This window comes from Rhinoraja longicauda, chromosome 29 (assembly GCF_053455715.1).
Source record: "Rhinoraja longicauda isolate Sanriku21f chromosome 29, sRhiLon1.1, whole genome shotgun sequence".
Taxonomy (NCBI): Eukaryota; Metazoa; Chordata; class Chondrichthyes; order Rajiformes; family Arhynchobatidae; genus Rhinoraja; species Rhinoraja longicauda.
The window spans coordinates 15,461,956-15,482,395 of NC_135981.1; positions in this window are offsets into that span (position 1 = coordinate 15,461,956).

Sequence of the window (20,440 nt, forward strand, 5' to 3'; positions counted from 1 at the left end):
TAGACAATAAGTGCAGGAGGAGGCCATTCGGCCCTTCGAGCCAGCATCGCCATTCAATGTGATCATGGCTGATCATTCTCAATCAGTACCCCGTTCCTGCCTTCTCCCCATACCCCCTGACTCCGCTATCCTTAAGAGCTCTATCTAGCTCTCTCTTGAATGGCCTTTCCATGTGCTCATTCTGATACAAATCCTTTCAATAGACAATAGACAATAGACAATAGACAATAGGTGCAGGAGTAGGCCATTCAGCCCTTCGAGCCAGCACCGCCATTCAATGCGATCATGGCTGATCACTCTCAATCAGTACCCCGTTCCTGCCTTCTCCCCATACCCCCTCACTCCGCTATCCTTAAGAGCTCTATCCAGCTCTCTCTTGAAAGCATCCAAAGAACTGGCCTCCACTGCCTTCTGAGGCAGAGAATTCCACACCTTTACCACTCTCTGACTGTAAAAGTTCTTCCTAATCTCCGTTCTAAATGGCCTACCCCTTATTCTTAAACTGTGGCCCCTTGTTCTGGACTCCCCCAACATTGGGAACATGTTTCCTGCCTCTAATGTGTCCAATCCCCTAATTATCTTATATGTTTCAATAAGATCCCCCCTCATCCTTCTAAATTCCAGTGTATACAAGCCTAATTGCTCCAGCCTTTCAACATACGACAGTCCCGCCATTCCGGGAATTAACCTAGTGAACCTACGCTGCACGCCCTCAATAGCAAGAATATCCTTCCTCAAATTTGGAGACCAAAACTGCACACAGTACTCCAGGTGCGGTCTCACCAGGGCCCGGTACAACTGTAGAAGGACCTCTTTGCTCCTATACTCAACTCCTCTTGTTATGAAGGCCAACATTCCATTGGCTTTCTTCACTGCCTGCTGTACCTGCATGCTTCCTTTCAGTGACTGATGCACTAGGACACCCAGATCTCGTTGAACAACCCCTCTTCCTAACTTGACACCATTCAGATAATAATCTGCCTTTCTATTCTTACTTCCAAAGTGAATAACCTCACACTTATCTACATTAAACTGCATCTGCCATGTATCCGCCCACTCACACAACCTGTCCAAGTCACCCTGCAGCCTTATTGCATCTTCCTCACAATTCACTTTCATGACCGATGATGCTTCTCCATCAGTGTGAAGAAGGGTCTTGACCTGAAATGTCGTCTGTCCATTCCCTCCACAGATGCTGCCTGTCCCACTGAGTTCCTCCAGCACTTTCCTATTTTTGCTCAAGATTCCAGCATCTGCATTGTGGGGAGCCTCCTCTTTCTTTGTGCTGGACACAGATTGATCGAATCACCACAGACACATAGACACAGAACTAGGTTGCAGAATCGGCCACAAGGAGATGAGTAATCTAAAGGTTTCTCATGTCAGGACGACTCTGTTGTTCTATTAGCTACTCTTCACATAAATGCAAACGTGCTTGAAATCGAGCCATTTTGCTGCATGGGCTTGGCTGTCTGAAACTAACCTGAAGCAAACACGAGAAACACAAACATGTGTGTATAAAAATAACTTGAGTTAACTCTTCACTAACACTTCCAGAATCTCCCAGTACTGGAGTCCTGTTTGGCTCAATGTGAATGGCAAGCAGAATGTTTCTCTAGTCTAGTACTATTAAACTGGATAAGCATGGCCTACTTAATCAACGCATTCACTTTTCTGCAGCATCAGAAATAAAATTTAAAAAGCTTGCTTTTATCATGGAATAATAAAAGCACAGAGTAACGACCTGACAGAATGAGGCAGGTACAATACCAACATTTAACAGATACTTGGACAGGTACCTGGTCAAGAAAGGTTTAGAGGGATATGGGCTAAATATCGGAAAATGGGGTTAACTTTGATGGGGTATCTTGGTCGTCGTGGATGAATTGAGCCGAAGGGCCTGTTTTCGGACATGCGACTGTTCATAGGTTATTGGAACAGAATTAAGCCATGTGGTCCATCAAGTCTACCCCGCCATTCAATTATGGCTGATGTGTCTTTCCCTCTCAACCCCATTCTCCTGCCTTTGCCCCCATAACCCATGACACCCTTACTAATCAAGAATCTGTCAATTTGCCTTAGTAACATCCATTGACTTGGCCTCCACAGCCGTCTGTGGCAATGAATTTCACAGATCCACCCCTGTGGGCAGCACGGTGGCGCAGCGGTAGAGGTGCTGCCTTACAGCGCTTACAGCGCCAGAGACCCGGGTTCAATCCCAACTACGGTGCTTGTCTGTACGGAGTTTGTACGTTCTCCCCGTGACTGTGTGCTTTTTCTCTGAGATCTTCGGTTTCCACCCACACACCTAAGACATACAGGTTTGTAGGTTAATTGGCTGGATATAATTGTAAATTGTCCCTAGCGTGTGTAGAATAGTGTTAGTGTGCAGGGATCACTGGTCGGTGCGGAATCGGTGGGCCGAGGGGCCTGTTTCCGTGCTGTATCTCTAAACTAAACTAAACTAAACCACCTACCATTAACTTTAAATGCACAACACATGTGAGGCCACGCTTGGAGTACTATACAGTTCATTTCATCCAGCTATAGGAAGGAAGTTATTAAGTTGGAAAGGTGCAGAAAAGATTCACCAGGATATTACCTGGGCTTGCAGGCTTGAGTTATAGGGAGAGGTTGGATAGGCTGGGTCTTTTTTCTTTGAAGCAAATGAGGCAGACGAGTGACCTTATTAAAGGATACAAGATCATGAGGGGCATAGATAAAGTGAACACTCACGATCTTTTCCCCAGGGTAGAGGATTCTAAAACTAGAGGGCAAAGGCTTGAGGTGAGAGGGGAGGGAAATGAGAGGAACCTCAGGGGCAACCTTTTCACTCAAAGGTTAATCCACATCTGGAATGAGTTGCTGGTGGAAGCTATAAAAGCAGGTATAATTACGACTTTCAAAAAAGATTTAGACTGATGTATGGATAGGAACAGTTTAGAGAGCTATGGGTCAAATTATGGGAAATGAGAGTAACCCAGTATGCCATTTTGGTCGGCATGGGCGCCATGGGCCGGAGGGCCTGTTTCCATGCTGTAGAGCTGGTTCCATGGCTCTAAGAGCAACAAGGCATACACAAGTATGCACAGGCACGGTAGCGCAGCGGTAGAGTTGCTGCTTTACAGCGAATGCAGCGCCGGAGACTCAGGTTCGATCCTGACTACGGGTGCTGCACTGTAAGGAGTTTGTACGTTCTCCCCGTGACCTGCGTGGGTTTTCTCCGAGATCTTCGGTTTCCTCCCACACTCCAAAGACGTACAGGTATGTAGGTTAATTGGCTGGGTAAATGTAAAAATTGTCCCTAGTGGGTGTAGGATAGTGTTAATGTACGGGGATCGCTGGGCGGCACGGACTTGGTGGGCCGAAAAGGCCTGTTTCCGGCTGTATATATATGATATGATATGATATAAGTGACACAGAAATTGCAGATCTGAGTTTATAACACTTTATGTCGTTCTGAAGAAGGATTCTGATCCGAAATGTCTCGGGAGATGCTGCCTGACCCTCTGAGTTACTCCAACGTTTTGTGTCTTTTTTTTATCGACGTTTCATTGGATGGCGACATATGGTTTTGACTGCCTCTGGGACATTTTATGGTCTGTAGTCTGGCAAAATGTCAGAAGTATTTCATATGACATGCACTTTGTTTAAATCTCTCACTCATTTGCTCGAACAGACTCATTGTTACGGAAGATCCTTGCAGAATCTCCTTGAACAGCGCCCTGGGGAAAATGCCCATGCTACAAAAGGGTTGATCAGCTGCTATCTCTTCATCTCCTAAAATAAATTAAATGTACAGGTGGCATCCATGGAAATGTTTGCACGTACTCTGGCATTTAAATCAGAAATAACACTGACCTCATTTGTGTGTGACACACAGCAAAACAATTTTTCCCAAGCCCCAATATTGCAAAGAGAAAAGGTTTGTCTCTTAATATCTAAATGATGTTGCAAGCCCACTGGGGAATTTTCAGAGAGACCAAGTTTGCAGAACTGCCAGAAATAGACTGCTCTGAAAATTATGCTTGAAACCTGCAGCAAATGTTTATGCTATGCCAGATGTTTACCCTGCAGCAGTCTGTGCTGATGGTACTTGAAACAAAAGTTGGTATTGTAATTAAACTTTAGGAATTGCCCAGGCAGGTATAATTGGGAGCGGGATAATGTCATTGTGTCACCTGCTACCTAATTCATTGCGCCTGCTCATAAATCAGGTCAAATAGCTTGGTGGGACATATTTCCTGACCTTACTGTAACCGGGCCACAAGTGTTGCGAAAGACTACAGGGGAAAGGAAGTAAAATGACATTCGTGTGACAGAGGCAGTGGCTGCTGTTTGCTTACAAATTCACAGGAGTCCATTCCACAGCAGATGTTGACCTCACAGATAACGCCGGCATTTGTTGTCCAGCCCTACCTGCCACCGAACTGAGGAAGCCATTGAGAATCAAACATGTTATCTTGGTCTGATTGAATCGATTGAAAGACACAGCATTGAAACAGGCTCTTTGGCCCACCAAGTCCACGCCGACCATCAATCAACCGTTCACGCTAGTTCTATCTTATCCCACTTTCATATCCACTCCCTACTCTCCAGGGGCAATTTACAGAGGGCAATCAACTTACAAACCCACAATGTCTTTGGGATGTGGGAGGAAACTGAAGCACTTGTAAGGAAACCAAAAGGAAGCAAGGTGCTGGAGTAACTCTGCAGGTCAGGCAGCATCCCTGGAGAATATGGATTGGTGAAGTTTCGGGTCGAGGCCTGAGTCTGAAGAAGGATCTCGACCCGAAACGTCACCAATCCATGTTCCCAGAGATGCTGCCTGACCTGCTGAGTTACTCCAGCACTCTGTGTTCTTTTGTGTAAACCAGCATCTGCAATTCATAAGGTCATAAGGAATGGGAGTAGAATTAGGCCATTCGGCCCATCAAGTCTACTCTGCCATTCAATCATGGCTGATCTATCTCTCCCTCCCAACCCCATACTCCTGCCTTCTCCCCATAACCCCTGACACCCATACTAATCAAGAATCTATCCAACTCTGCCTTAAAAATATCCATTGACTTGGCCGCCCCAGCCTCCGTGACAAAGAATTCCACAGATTCACCACCCTCCGACTAAAGAAATGACTCCTCATCTTCTTCCTAAAGGAACGCCCTTTAATTCTGAGGCTATGTCCTCGAGTCCTAGACTCTCCCACTAGGAAACATCCTCTCCACATCCACTCTGTCCAAGCCTTTCAGATTGAATTCAGGGCAAATGACAGGTCACTAGCCTTTGTGGTGACATTTATAGCTCACAATGGTAACAGACTGTTTCAGCTCAGCCCAGGCAAGCAGTAGTATTCTTTCCAGGTGTCAACTTCTCTACATCAGCGAGACCAAGCGCAGGCTCGGCGATCATTTCGCTGAACACCTCCGCTCAGTCCGTCTTAACCTACCTGATCTCCCGGTGGCTCAGCACTTCAACTCCCCCTCCCATTCCCAATCTGACCTTTCTGTCCTGGACCTCCTCCATTGTCAAAGTGAGGCCCAGCGCAAATTGGAGGAACAGCACCTCTTATTTCGCTTGGGTAGTTTACACCCCAGCGGTATGAACACTGACTTCTCTAACTTCAGATAGCCCTTGTTTTCTCTCTCCATCCCCTTCCCTTCCCAGTTCACCCACCAGTCTTACTGTCTCCAACTACATTCTGTCTTTGTCCCGCCCCCTCCCCTGACATCAGTCTGAAGAAGGGTCTCGACCCAAAACGTCACCCATTCCTTCTCTCCCGAGATGCTGCCTGACCCGCTGAGTTATTCCAGCATTTTGTGTCTACCTTCGATTTAAACCAGCATCTGTAGGTTTTTTTTCTATTATCTTTGTTGGGTTGGGTAGCTTCCAACCCAATGATATGAACATTAAATTCTCCAACATAAGACAACTACACCCCCCCCTCCTTCTCTCCCCTGTGCCACCTTGTTAATAATAACAATCACAATAACAATCACAACAACAACAACAACAACAACAACAACAACAATAATAATAATAATAATAATAATAATAATAATAATAATAATAATAATAATAATAATAATAATAATAATAATAATAATAGTAATAGTAATAGTAATAGTAATAGTAATAATAATAATAATAATAATAATAATAATAATAATAATAATAATAATAATAATAATAATAATAATAATAATAATAATAATAATAATAATAATAATAATAATAATAATAATAATAATAATAATAATAATAATAATAATAATAATAATAATAATAATAATAATATGGTTCGTGTCAGGACCCAGCTTCAGACTGTGTGGTAGAGGGAAGAAAGCTGGAAGAGAGGTGGGGTGCGACAAAGCCTGGCTTTCTGTAGGGGTCCCGACCTGAAACATGTTCTCCACTGAGTTACTCCAAAACGTTGTGCCTTTTTGATAAACCAGCGTTTGCTGTTGCTTGTGTCACGTGTTAAGTTCAATATTAAATTCCACATGGTTGAAAAGTCTGGATTTGGATGATGAGTTGCTTTCATGGGTATAAATGAAGCAATACAAAAGATTATGGTGGCAGGGTGGCACAGAGGTAGAATTGTCCCTGGTGTGTAGGATAGTTATAGTGTACGGGGTGATTGCTGGTCGGCGTGGACTCGGTGGGCCGAAGGGACTGTTTCCAAGCTGTATCTCTAAACTAAACCAAACGAAAAAATTACAGGCAGGCTGTTCAGAGAATAGTGACTGCACCGATGTGTTCATTTCTCAGCCCAGCTACTGTACTCTGGGATTCAGCCCAGTCCCAGATTCTTCCTCTTCAGTCAACTAACCTTTTGTCATTGGCTGCAACCGTGGCATGCAACATTACTTCCCGCCAAACAATTTCAGATTCTCCAGGTGAACCTCAACACTTCTGGTAATCCGAATATCACTGTACCTTAATTGGTACACGTGACAATAAAAGACATTGAAGCCTTTGAAACCATTGATGGGACTGGAATTCAGATATTTTACATGAAAGGCTATTTTCTAGTCCACTGCACCATCCTGCCACCTAGAACACTTCCACAGCTAATAATCCAGAACTTGGCCCCTTCACGTAGAAAGAAACAATGTATGATTAAATATCTCATAATTTTTAACAAAACACTTCAAAGATAATGTCAAAGCTCTTGTCATTCCTAAACAAAGAGAGCAATCAATCTGCCAAATGAGACATAAGATGAATGATCATATAATCAGATTTGCAGAGTTGGCTGACGGATAGATATTGTCAAGAAAGCAGAGAGACACAATTCGCACACCATCCTTAGATCTTTATGATTTCATGAGGTTATGTGAGAGGCACTGTGGTGCAGCAGTAGAACTGCTGTTTCACAGCACCAGAGACCCAGCTTCAATACCGACCTAGGAGGCTGTCTGTGTGGAGTTTGCGTGTTCTCCCTGTGACCGAGAGGCATTCCTCCGGGTGCTCCGGATTCCTCCCACATCGCAAAGATGTGTGGGTTTATAGGTTAATCGGCCTCTGTAAATTTACCCTAGTATTGAGGGAGTGGATGAGGAAGTGCGATAACATAGAACTAATGTAGTTAGTGGTCAGTATTGACTTGGTGGGTCAAAGAGGCTGTTTCTGTCCTAAAAGAAATTAAACTCATCTATTTGAACAGGACAATGTTGCCCTGACTGCGTCTGAAAGACAGGACCTCTGACAATCTAGCACTGCTTCAGCATTGTACTAATGTTTCAGACGTTAAAGGAGAACATTTTAGTTTATTAGTTTAGTTTAGTTTAGTTTAGTTTAGAGATACAGCGTGGAAACAAGCCCTTCGGCCCACCGAGCCCACACATTAACACTATCCTACACACACTAGGGACAATTTATACCTACAAGCCAATGAACCTACAAACCTGTACATCTTTGGAGTGTGGGAGGAAACCGAAGATCTCGGAGGAAAACCCACACGGTCACGGGGGGAACATACAAACTCCGTACAGACCGTGACAGTAGTCAGGATCGAACCCGGGACTCTGACGCGGCAATCGCTGTAAGGCAGCAACTCTACCGCTGCACCACTGTGCTGCCCCAAAATGCTTGAAATACTCACGAGATCCGGCAGCATCTGTGTAGAACTTAACAGCAGTTCAGTTTCTGGGTCAATGACTTTCATCTGGATCACCGAGTTGGCTCTTAATTATGGAACAAGACTTTAACCCCAAATCCTCAAATAACCCAGGTATAAATGAATGTGTGTAGAAATCAGTAGAGCATTGGTGTTTCGTCTTGTCCATTGAAATTCATTCCATTGCCATCAGAGGAATGAAGTCCAAAGGCAGGCAAAGTGAATAAATATCTCACCAAAGAAGAATACATTTCTCACCGCAAGGTCTGCCCATTTATCTCATTGTGCTTCGTTTGCCCTGCCTGTGGCCACATTGCCAGCATCGTAACGTACTAGTACTGACTGTGCGCTTCATAAATAATTTATTGATCGCAGAACACTTTAGGCCGTAATGAAAACATAAAGAATAGCATCCCAACCGCAAGTGTTTTTTTAAACTTGGAATCGAGAGCACTTCTAACCTGTAAGCCAGTCGCTACTTGACGGGCTAATAAGTGTAAGTATCCATCTGCTAACATTGCCAAAAATGATTTATCGGGCCACAGACGAGAACAGAATTCACCTGGGTGAACTCCATTCTTTCTGCCTGTGAGAATCTCAGCAATCAGCGGGCTGTTGCCTGATTGACGATGTCAGCTCTGAATTGCATGTCCTATGGGCTGAAGGAGAAAATCAACTTCTCACTCCGAAGTGGGTAAGTACATTTAGTCAAGAGGAATAGGTGCAAAAGGCACCGAGAAAAATAAATCTGACTGCTACTTCGGTTGACTTAATAGTAATAACCACCCAATGCCTAATCGCTTAAGTGGAACTCTGCTGCGGAAATAGAAATCAATATTCCAAGGTGGAAAAAATCAGCTTGTGAGTCTGTTTAGCTTTTCTGTATTAAATAGCTAATTGAAGCCAATCTTGTGCTGTTCTTCATGCCATGGATAATTATTCGATTAAATTCATAATCAACGACATCGTTGACTTCTCTTTAAAGAACAAGGCCGTTGACCTTTCGAAATTGAAGGAGATTTGAAATTTCTGGTGTTAATGCTGATTCCACGCTTTAATTGAGTATCTCGTTGCTAGAACTCGTGTTGAGATGCACCCCTCACCATGTATTGTGGGGAGAGGGGAGAGATTCACGAGGGACCTCAAGGGGAACAATTTCACTGAGAGGGTAGTCCATATCTGGAAAGATTTGCCAGAGGAAGTTATAGAAGTGGATATAATTTCAAGGGAGCAGCGGTAGAGTTGCTGCCTTACAGCGCCGGAGACCCGGGTTTGATCCTGACTACGGGTGCTGTCTGTACGGAGTTTGTACGTTCTCCCCGTGACCTGCGTGGGTTTTCTCCGATTTCCTCCTACACTCCAAAGACGTACAGGTTGATAAGTCAATTGGCTTGGTTATAAATGTAAAATTGTCCTTAGTGTGTTTAGGATAGTGTTAATGTGCGGGGATCACTGGTCGGTGCGGACTCGGTGGGCCGAAGGGCCTGTTTCTGCATTGTATCTTTAAACTAAACTACAACGTTTAAAAGATATTTGACTGATGTATGGATAGAAAGGGTTCAGAGGGCAATGGGCCAAATGCAAGCAAGACAACCCCAGTATAACAAATTGATCGGCATAGACAAGGTGGGCCGAAGGGCCTGTTTCCATTCTCTATGACAATCTGAGCTGTAAAGCTTCATTTTGGCCCCCCACATACAACAATGCTGTATTGCAGCCTATTTTATTTATAAGCCTAAACAAATGCTGTCAAAATATTTTGCTGTTTTGCTTATAGTTTGTAATCTTTGTTCTCTAAGTTGTGGTTTAGATTCAGTTTACAAGAATAAAACTGTTCCATTAACCCCCATTGGGCCGGAGCGAGTTTCCATACATAGAAACATAGAAAATAGGTGCAGGAGTAGGCCATTTGGCCCTTCGAGCCAGCACCACCATTCCCTATGATCATGGCTGATCATCCAAAATCAGTACCCCGTTCCTGCTTTCTCCCCATATCCCTTGATTCCTTTAACCCTAAGAGCTATATCTAACTCTCTCTTGAAAACATCCAGTGGATTGGCCTCCACTGCTTTCTGTGGCAGAGAATTCCACAGATTTACATCTCTCTGGGTGAAAAAGTTTTTCCTCATCTTAGTCCTAAATGTCCAACACCTTTTTCTTAAACTGTGACCCCTGGTTGTGGACTCCCCCGACATCGGGAATATTTTTCCTGCCCAATCCCTTAAGAATTGTATATGTTTCTATAAGATCCCCTCTCATCCTTCTAAATTCCAGTGAATAAAAGCCTAGTCGTCCCATCCTTTCCATTCTTTCATCATATGTCACATACAACCCTTGAGCTGGAAAAAATGAGTGGAGTTGTAGGAAAAGATGTTTTGAGGTGAGATTGAGTTCAGCCAAGCAAAGGTGTGTGTTGATGGATAAGGTCTGGACCAGTATGCCCTCAGACCATCCTAGTCATAGAGTCACAGGGTCATACAGCACGGACACGGGCGTATGGTCCAGCTTGCCAACGCCGACCAAGGTGCCTTATCTACACAGGTCCCACCTGCCCACGTTTAGCCCATATCCCTCTAAACCTTTCCTCCCTGTCCAAATATCTTTTAAGGTGAGGAATAGAATTGAAGAGAGATTGTACATTGCCGATTCCTCTCTTCCCGTAGATGATATTGCAGGTACCAAAGAAGAAAGGGGATTTGGAAATGACAAATGAAAGAGAAAATGCTGAAACGCCGAGCAAGAAATTGACCTAATGTTTCACATTGATGATCCTTCATCCGAAAAGGAAATACCTCTATATTTTTAAAAAACAGGGTTAAAAACTCAGTATTGCAGGATCTTAACCGATCAGACAGCATCTGCGAAGAGAATGGACAGATAACGTTTTGGGCAGGGAACCTTCTTCAGACTTTTACTCAAGATTCCTGCATCAGCAGTCTCAGTGTTTTTATGTCAATAGTTATTTATTGAGGATTTCTAGTCAAAAATGCTGTCTGACCAAGCTATAATCAATCTAAAAGAAAAAAGAAACTGGCACTAGGAATCTGAAATTAAAGCAGAAAATGGAAGAAACACTCAGCATTATGGTGGCGCAGCGGTAGAGTTGCTGCCTTACAGTGCCAGTAGACCCGGGTTCGATCCTGACTAAGGGCGCTGTCTGTACGGAGTTTGTACGTTTTCCCCGTGACAGCGTGGGTTTTCTCCGAGATCTTTGGTTTCCCCCCACCGTCTAATGGCGTACAGGTTTGTAGGTTAATTGGCTTGGTATAAGTGTACATTGTCCCTTGTGTTAATGTGTGGGGATCGCTGGTCGGTGTGGGCATGGTGGGCCGAAGGGCCTGTTTCTGCACTGTATCTCTAAACTAAGCTAAACCAAAGCAGGTCAGGCAGCATCAGTAGAGAGAGACAACGTTTCAAATTAATAATCGTTCATCTCTTCTGAGACAGGTCAAGGATCTGAAACATTTGCCCTGTTCTTCCTCTGCCTGACCAGCTGGGGGGTTTTTCCCCGGCATTTTCTGTCATTATTATAGCCAGTTGCAACTGCCCACAACATTGTCAGCCCTGCATAAAAATATAGAGAGATCCTCATAATGCTGAGTTGGTCTGCTGCCTGCCACAGAAGTGTTTATCCAACTTTATTCTCAATCAATTAGCACCTCAGTTAATGCAGCAAGGAAATTTGATAAATGCCTGCTTAATGTTTTAATGTTATTCACTGAATTACTTGATATAAACTGGTGTTAGGTAAACACTGGCAATAATGTCAGAGGCATCAAGTCAAAACATTGTCCCCCTGGTTTTCACCTGAAATTGATCTTGTCGGGATTATTTTGGCTTCATGTGCAGGTGATTTCATAAATGTAGCAGCACCGTGAGAGCACTTTAGGTGCCCCGTCTCGGTTCCCTCAGCACGCCCTTCCATTCCTACGATGTCCCACAGTTATTCAGCAAGACGGCGTGAGTGACTGTCACTCGTGAATGGAGCAGCGAGCGTTTAATTTTAATACCTCGAAAACGAAACATTCGTCAGTTTAATATTATCATTAATTAGCAAATCAACGCCAGAGGAGGCGAGGAAATATTCAACGGAGAAAGCATTGAATAATCCGTTGAAAACTCAGGTGAATCAAAAATGAATAAATAAATGACATTTAAAATAACTCGAAGAGTACATTTTCTAAAGGCCACTCGATTGCTAATCTGAAAATGTCCGCACTGAACTCTTGAACTCTTGAAGCCTCACTCAGAACATCAAATTAAAAGGCACTATTCTGGGAGTTGTCTGCGTTAATGGCAGGATTCATTGCGCTTTCTCAAAGCTCATACCTTTAGTTAGGAGGGAGTGGCCGCTAATCATCGGAAGATCGGTGATGCTTGTCTGACCCCTCGCTGTGAAGTGCTGGGGTGCTTGCAATGTAAAAACAGAAAATAATGGAAGTGCTTTGCAGGTGAGAGAGCATGTGTAGCGGGAGATACGGAATTGGCAATTAACATTGGTGACCTTCCATCAGAACTGGAGCAATTTTAACGGTATGAAGGAATGGAGGGTAATGGAATGGGAGGATGTGGTTTTTTTATTAGGCTCATTATTATTGTCATGCGTTATCGAGACACTGTGAAAAACTTTGTTTTGTGTTCCATCCAGCCAGATCATATCATACATACATTGATGTAGTGCAAACGAGAAAAGCAAAACGGAATAAGTTCATAAGTTTGTAAGTTATAGGAGCAGAATTAGGCCATTCAACCCATCAGGTCTTCTCCGCCATTCAGTCATGGATGAACTATCTTTCCGTCTCAACCCCATTCTTCTGCCTTCTCCCCGTAACCCCGACACCCTTACTAATCAAGAATGCTGTGCACCGTGTTACAGCTACAGAGAAAGTGCAGGTAAAAAAAGTGCAATGGCTGCAACAAGGCAGGCTGGGAGATTAAGAATTCATCATAGTATTTGAGAGCACGAGAGTTCAATAACAGTGGGTAAGAAACTGTGCTTGAGTCTGGTCATAATTGGATTCAAAGTTTTGTATCTCATGTCAAATGAAACAGGGGAGAAGAGAGTAGGGTTGGAGAGGGAAACAAGCTTGCTGATGATGACTGTTTTCCCGAGGCAAAGGGAATTGTTGATGGAGTCAATGGAGAAGGCTGGACTGTGTGATGGACTGGGCAGTATTCACAACACTCTGGAAATTCTTGTGGTGCTATACCAAGCTGCGATGCATAGGATGTTTTCAATGTGCATTACATAAAAGTTGGTCAAATGTAATTGGAGACATGCTGAATTCTCTCGGCATTCTGGGAAAGTAGAATTTATGTGTTTTCTGATTGTAACATCAATGTGGTTGGACAATGTTGGGGAATTCTTTGCCACAGAAGGCTGTGGAGGATGTCAATGGATAATTTAAAGGCAGAGATAGATAGATTCTTGATTACTACGGGGGTCAGGGGTCATGGGGAGAAGGGAGGAGAATGGGATTAGGAGGGAGAGATGAATCAGCTATGATTGAATGGCGGAGTAGACTTGATTTGTCCGAATGGCCTAATTCTGCTCCCAAACCTTATGACCCTATGACAAGTTGTTGGTGACATTGACACCCAGGGACGTGGATCACTTGACCCTCTCCTGCTCAGCTCCATGGGTACAGACTGAGGCGTGTGCTCCACCCTGCTTCCTGGAGTCAATGACCAGCGCCTATGTTTTGTCGACATTGGGTACATCTGGTACAGAATTTGAAACATGCTCTTGCAACTTTTATCCTGAATATCCACATGCAAACGATTGCATTTGTTTAATGTCCTCTAGATTGAATACATCAGCAATTCGACACAAATCTTTTTGTCAGCCAATTTTTACTTTCATGCTGCTACCTCCCCCCCTCTCCCCAATTATCTCTTGGCCTTCAGTTTTTCTCACAAGGCAAGTTTGTGGAACTGTCAGAGCCCTTTTCAATGCCCACATAGACAACCATGCTGCATTTTAACCTTGTTCCCCGTTATCTCAATATAAAGTGCAACATTAATCAACCACAACTTGCTCTTCAGTAATCCGTTAATAAATCTTTATTTGTTAAGTGGCAATTCATTTCTTCTTCAGTTATTGTTTCTAAAAACGTCTCCAGTAATAATTTAAAACTAATTGACCTCTAATTGCAGGCTTTTTCCTTTTCTCCTTTCCTCCCTGTTTAGTTTAGTTTATAGAGATACAGCACGGAAACAGGCCCTTCGGCTCACCGGGTCCGTGCCAACCAGCAATCCCCGCACATTAACACTATCCTACACACACTAGGGACAATTTTACATTTTATACCAAGCCAATTAACCTACATCAGTTGGAGTGTGGGAGGAAACTGAAGATCTCGGAGAAAACCCACGCAGGTCACGGGAGCACGTACAAACTCTGTACAGACAGCACCCGTAGCCGGGATCGAACCCGTGTCTCTGGCGCTGCAAGGCAGCAACTCTACAGCTGTTCCCACCTATCATCACTTGCAGGTAGATTGAACAGGATAGAAATGAAAGGCAAATCCAAGAGAGAATAAATTTCTCTTTTAAGAGGGAAAGATGACAGAGGAAGAATTCACTTTTTCTCCAAGAGACACATATATATATTAGAAATTGTAACATTTACCCACTTAGGTATCCACTTCCTACCCACTAGGGGCAATTTTCAATTAAATTAAAAACCCGCATGTCTTTGGGATTTGGGAGGAAACCAAAGCACCCTGAGGAAACCCACACGGTCACAGTGAGAATGTGCAAACTCCAAACAGACAGCCCCCGAGATCAAGATCAAACCCTGTTTTCAGGCTCTGTGAGGCTGCAGCTCTACCAGCCATGCCACTGTGCCACTCTTAAAATATAAAGTACACTTTCCCTAACTAATTTCTGCTTTTTCTCGTACTTATCCCTTTCAAATCCCCGTCACTGAAGGCATATCCCTTTGGTCTCTTCAGGCTTGCCAAATTTAGACCCCGCCCCAACACATCACCCCCATCCTATAGTCTATTGTAACGTATCTAGAAAGGTCTCGACCTGAAATGTCACCCATTCCTTCTCTCCTGAGATGCTGCCTGACCCGTCGAGTTGCTCCAGCTTTTTGTGATACCTTCGTAACGTATCTCTTGATTTTTTTTAGATTTAGATTTAGATTTAGATTTTTTTAGATTTAGAGATACAGCGCGGAAACAGGCCCTTCGGCCCACCGGGTCCGTGCCGCCCAGCGATCCCCGCACATTAACACCATCCTACACACACTAGGGACAATTTTTACATTTACCCAGTCAATTAACCTACATACCTGTACATCTTTGGATTGTGGGAGGAAACCGGAGATCTCGGAGAAAACACACGCAGGTCACGGGGAGAACATACAAACTCCGTACAGATGGCGCCCGTAATCAGGATCGAACCTGAGTCTCCGGCGCTGCATTCGCTGTAAGGCAGCAACTCTACCACTGCGCCACCATGCCACAAAACAACTCTCAATGGTTCAATTCCCAACCTTGACCTCCCCCTCCCTAGAGATCCAAATATCTCACACCATCTCCCCCTTCCACCCCATGGGCTCATTCAATCTCACCCCCCACCCCCCTCACACCAATGTTTCACTCTGCTGGCAGAGGAAAGATGTTTGTACGTATGAGGCACAGTCTATTGCACATGCTGCTTGGGCTTCATGCATAATGGAACATGGCTGTAGGGGACCCACAGACAAGACATGGCATTTAAGAGGCTTTGGGATGGGCACATTATTCCATGCATATCCATGTGCCCATCTCAAAGCTTCTTCAATGCCACGTTTTGTCAAAATGTAGAGGGATGTGAACATAGAATAGTATTCCTGTGCTATACTATTCTATCTTATATGTGTTGTTTCTCCACGAACTGATCAGTGCAATGTAAATTTTAAGGCACAAAACAATTTGGGCGGCTTGGTGGCGCAGCGGTAGAGTTGCTGCCTTTCGGCGACAGAGACCAGGTTCGATCCTGACAACTGGTGCTTGTCTGTACGGAGTTTGTACGTTCTCCCCGTGACCTGCGTGGGTTTTCTCCAGGATCTCCGGTTTCCTCCCACACTTCAAAGACCTACAGGTTTGTAGGCCAATTGGCTTGGTATGATTGTAAATTGTCCCTAGTGTGTGTAGGATAGCGTTAGTGTGCGGGGATTGCTGATCGGTGTGGACTCGGTGGGCCGAAGGGCCTGTTTCCATGCTGTATCTCTAAAGTAAACTTAACTAAATTAAACGAAAACAATTTACAGGCCCATTTCTCTCTCCACAGGTTCGATGCTGTTTGACCTAATGATTGAATATTTATGCATTTTCTGTTTTCATTAAATCTGCTGTGCTTTGCCTTGCATTTTGCCCATTGTCTGTTGAGTAAGAGTGGAGTTGCTCTTGAGTTACCATGGGCACTGAGTGAGGGGGGAGAAAGTTGCCTTTAAATGAGGGCAGGACTTGCTATTGCCCCTTAGTGCAAACTTATATTTTCAACAACAGTCTGAACAGAAAGCCCAAGGCGATCTAAATACCAATTTAAACATTCATCAACTGTGCAGCCCTGAACGATGTGTTGCCCTAAAAAAATAATTACCAGCTTGCTGACTTTCTTGGTAGATCTGAGATCACAGCAGGAGAGGCAAGAGAATTGTTCCATCTCAATAGACTTAGCTTCTGGAAGAATGTGTTTAATTTTACATTAAATAGGCTCCATCGTAAATCAAACAACATGCTGCAAATATGAAATATTTGTGTTTAAAATGTCTCCAAATCACTGGAAATTTCTTTGTATTCAAGCATGCAACCAGATACAATTTTCAAAATGGCCTGAAGCAAATCAAACTTACAGTCTGAAAATACTTACAAACTTGAGTTAATCTCAGAGAACAGCAAACATGCTCTCAGGGTGACATATCTAAGCTATGCATGACTGGGGTCACAGTCAGAATAGGCTTCAGGGAACATGGACGATCTCCTCTGTATAACAAGGTGTCTTTGATTATTAAAATGAACCGCTGGGGCATCTGTTTGGCAGTCATTTTTATCTGCTGACGAAAGAGTCCACAGAGGATCTGAAAACTGCTGCGCATATCCCACCGTGATCCAGCAACGTCTACCCGTCTGGAGATAATCAAGAGGCCAGGTTGTTAAAATATACAAATCGTGGAAGTAATTCAAAGCAAAATCATGCTGACGCTGGAAACCTGAAATAAAACTGCAACTACGCGGGAGGTCGATGGCATCCGTGGGGAAGGAAACAGAATTTATGCTTAACGCCAATGACCGTTCATGGGGCCTGGTGAAAGGCAGAGGTGAAATAGTTATGAGTTGCAAAGAGAGGGAGGAAAGGAAGAGAGGACAAAAGGGAACAACTGTGACAGGATAGAATAGGACGGAGGGTCTAGGAGATTAAATGGTAAAAAGCATGAATAGTGAGGCCCACTGGAAATTGGGGGAACAGCACCTCATATTTCGCCTGGGCTTCTTGCAGCCCAGTGGTATGAACATTGACTTCTCCAACTTTAGATAGTTCCTCTGTCCCTCTCTTCCCCTCCCCCTTCTCAGATCTCCCTCTATCTTCCTGTCTCCACCTATATCCTTCCTTTGTCCCGCCCCCCTGACATCAGTCTGAAGAAGGGTCTCGACCCGAAACGTCGCCCATTCCTTCTCTCCTGAGATGCTGCCCGACCTGCTGAGTTACTCCAGCATTTTGTGAATAAATACCTTCGATTTGTACCAGCGTCTGCAGTTATTTTCTTATACTAGATGTTGTTCATGGACATCACTGCCAGGGTTCTTGCCCCCACTACGATCAGGGTGAAAAAGGATCCTGACCCGAAACGTCGCCTGTCCATTCTCTCCCATATGCTGCCTGACCCAGTGAGTTCCACTGGCACTTTGTGTTCTGCTCAAGATTCCAGCACCTGCAGGTCTTTGTATCTCAATAGATATCCTCATGACTTTACTGTACTTAAATGTGTGATGCACGCGTAAAGCATTTCACAGAGCACAGGAATTGGAAACAAGGTGCAAGTGATTTAGTGCTTGTCCATGTTTCTAAGTGATTCCTCATATTCTGGACACTATATTTCAGTAAATGAAACTCAGATGCACATTACTGTGAGTCTTGGTGTATGTACAGGATGGACTTCGCCAGGGTCAGTGGCAGCTTTACCTCTTCAGAAAGTGGTTAATCGTGTTCTTCTACATGATTTGGGGGTCACTGTGACCGAGCATTGAATTGTTGCAGCGGGAAATACTTTACATGGCAGAGAATAAGAAGTTGCAAACAACTTTTAAGGTGAAGGGGAAAAAATTGAGTAAGAATCTGAGGGGTAACTTTGTCACGCAAAAGGTGGTGGGTGTATGGACCAAGCTGCCAGAGGAGGTAGTTGAGGCAGGGACTATCCCAACATTTAAGAAACAGATCGGTACATGGATAGGACAGGTTTGGAGGGATATGGACCCAAATGCGGGCAGGTGAGACAAGTGTAGTTGGGACATGTTGGCAGGTGTGGGCAAGTTGGGTCGAAGGGCCTGTTTCCACACGGTATCACTCTATGACTCTAAAAGCCTCCAGTATTTCCATTGCATGGGAACACCATGAGTAACAAATAACCTGGCAGAAGAGGAGTTGCTATTCCAGCACCACTGATACTCTCCAACACTGCATCACATAAACCACTAATCACAGCACCTATAATCCTCCACGGAATGTGTCTTTGTTTGCACTACGGACTTTGGTTTTGCATTATGGTTGCCTGTTATTACTGATGATTAATTTATTGTATTGTTGATTCCGCTATATTGATTTGTTCCTTTACTGTGTTAATGGACCTCTCAAGCTGCAGCAAGTAAGAATTGGCAGAGAGGTCAGTACTGTGATGTACCATAAACTGTCTACTAATCTTTTGTAGTCTCCTTTGTTCTCGGTCGTTTTGCCTGTTCGAGTTGCCAAACCAGGCTCTGAGGTTTTTAGTGCATGAACAGGGTAAAAGTCATCGCAAAGCATTTTTATATCCCTAATACCATGTCTCATTCCGCGCGTTCCTCATCCATGGTTTTGTTGGATAATCCAGCACTTCGTGACTGGATGTTTTCTCCATTTTCCGTTGTCTCCATTATCATTGGTCCTTCTGCAGTTGTACAGGGCCCTAGTGAGACCGCACCTGGAGTACTGTGTGCAGTTTTGGTCTCCAAATTTGAGGAAGGATATTCTTGCTATTGAGGGCGTGCAGCGTAGGTTTACTAGGTTAATTCCCAGAATGGCGGGACTGTCATATGTTGAAAGACTGGAGCGACTAGGCTTGTATACACTGGAATTTAGAAGGGTGAGAAGAGATCTTATCGAAACATTTAAGATTATTAAGAGGTTGGACACGTTAGAGGCAGGAAACATGTTCCCAATGTTGGGGGAGTTCAGAACAAGGGGCTGCAGTTTAAGAATAAGGGGTAGGCCATTTAGAACGGAGATGAGGAAAAACTTTTTCAGTCAGAGAGTTGTGAATCTGTGGAATTCTCTACCTCAGAAGGCAGTGGAGGCCAATTCTCTGAATGCATTCAAGAGAGAGCTGGATAGAGCTCTTAAGGATAGCGGAGTCGGGGGATATGGGGAGAAGGCAGGAATGGGGTACTGATTGAGAATGATCAGCCATGATCACATTGAATGGCGGTGCTGGCTCTAAGGGCCGAATGGCCCCCTTCTGCACCTATTGTCTATTACCTATTGTCTATTGACATTGAACTGCATTGAAGTCAAGATGTGCACATTCCTTTGAGGACTGAGATGAAGAAGGGAAGTTGGTGAGAATGAAACATCTGCAGTATTTTGCTGCAAAAATCCTCTCACAGACCCTTTATTTATCTAGAGCAGCACATGTCAGAAGAGACCTGCCTTCACAAGACAGGCTGCCAGAGAATTGTATCATCCACAGACATCATCTGGAACAAAGATTCACAACTCAGAACGTTCACTTTATGGTGTCCAGTTGAGCCATCTTATTGAGACGGCTGCTTTGTTAACTTGAGTGACGAATACTTTGTTGGCAAAAGTTGGCAGCTCCAGAAACATTGCCTGTGGAAAATGGCATCAACACCATAGTGCACAGAACATTAATTGGGTGGCATGGTCCTTTAAGTGAAAAGCATTGAAGATAGTGGAGATTCAATAAAAGAAGAGCTGAATATAAATAGGGCTTGGGTTCAATTATTCTTCTGGTTGTCAGGATCCAAGTTGTTGTGTGACTCTATGACTCTACAAAGAGGCATCATTGTTACCGGCAGTGCTGTGACTCACACTGCCCTCAGATCCAGCATCTCA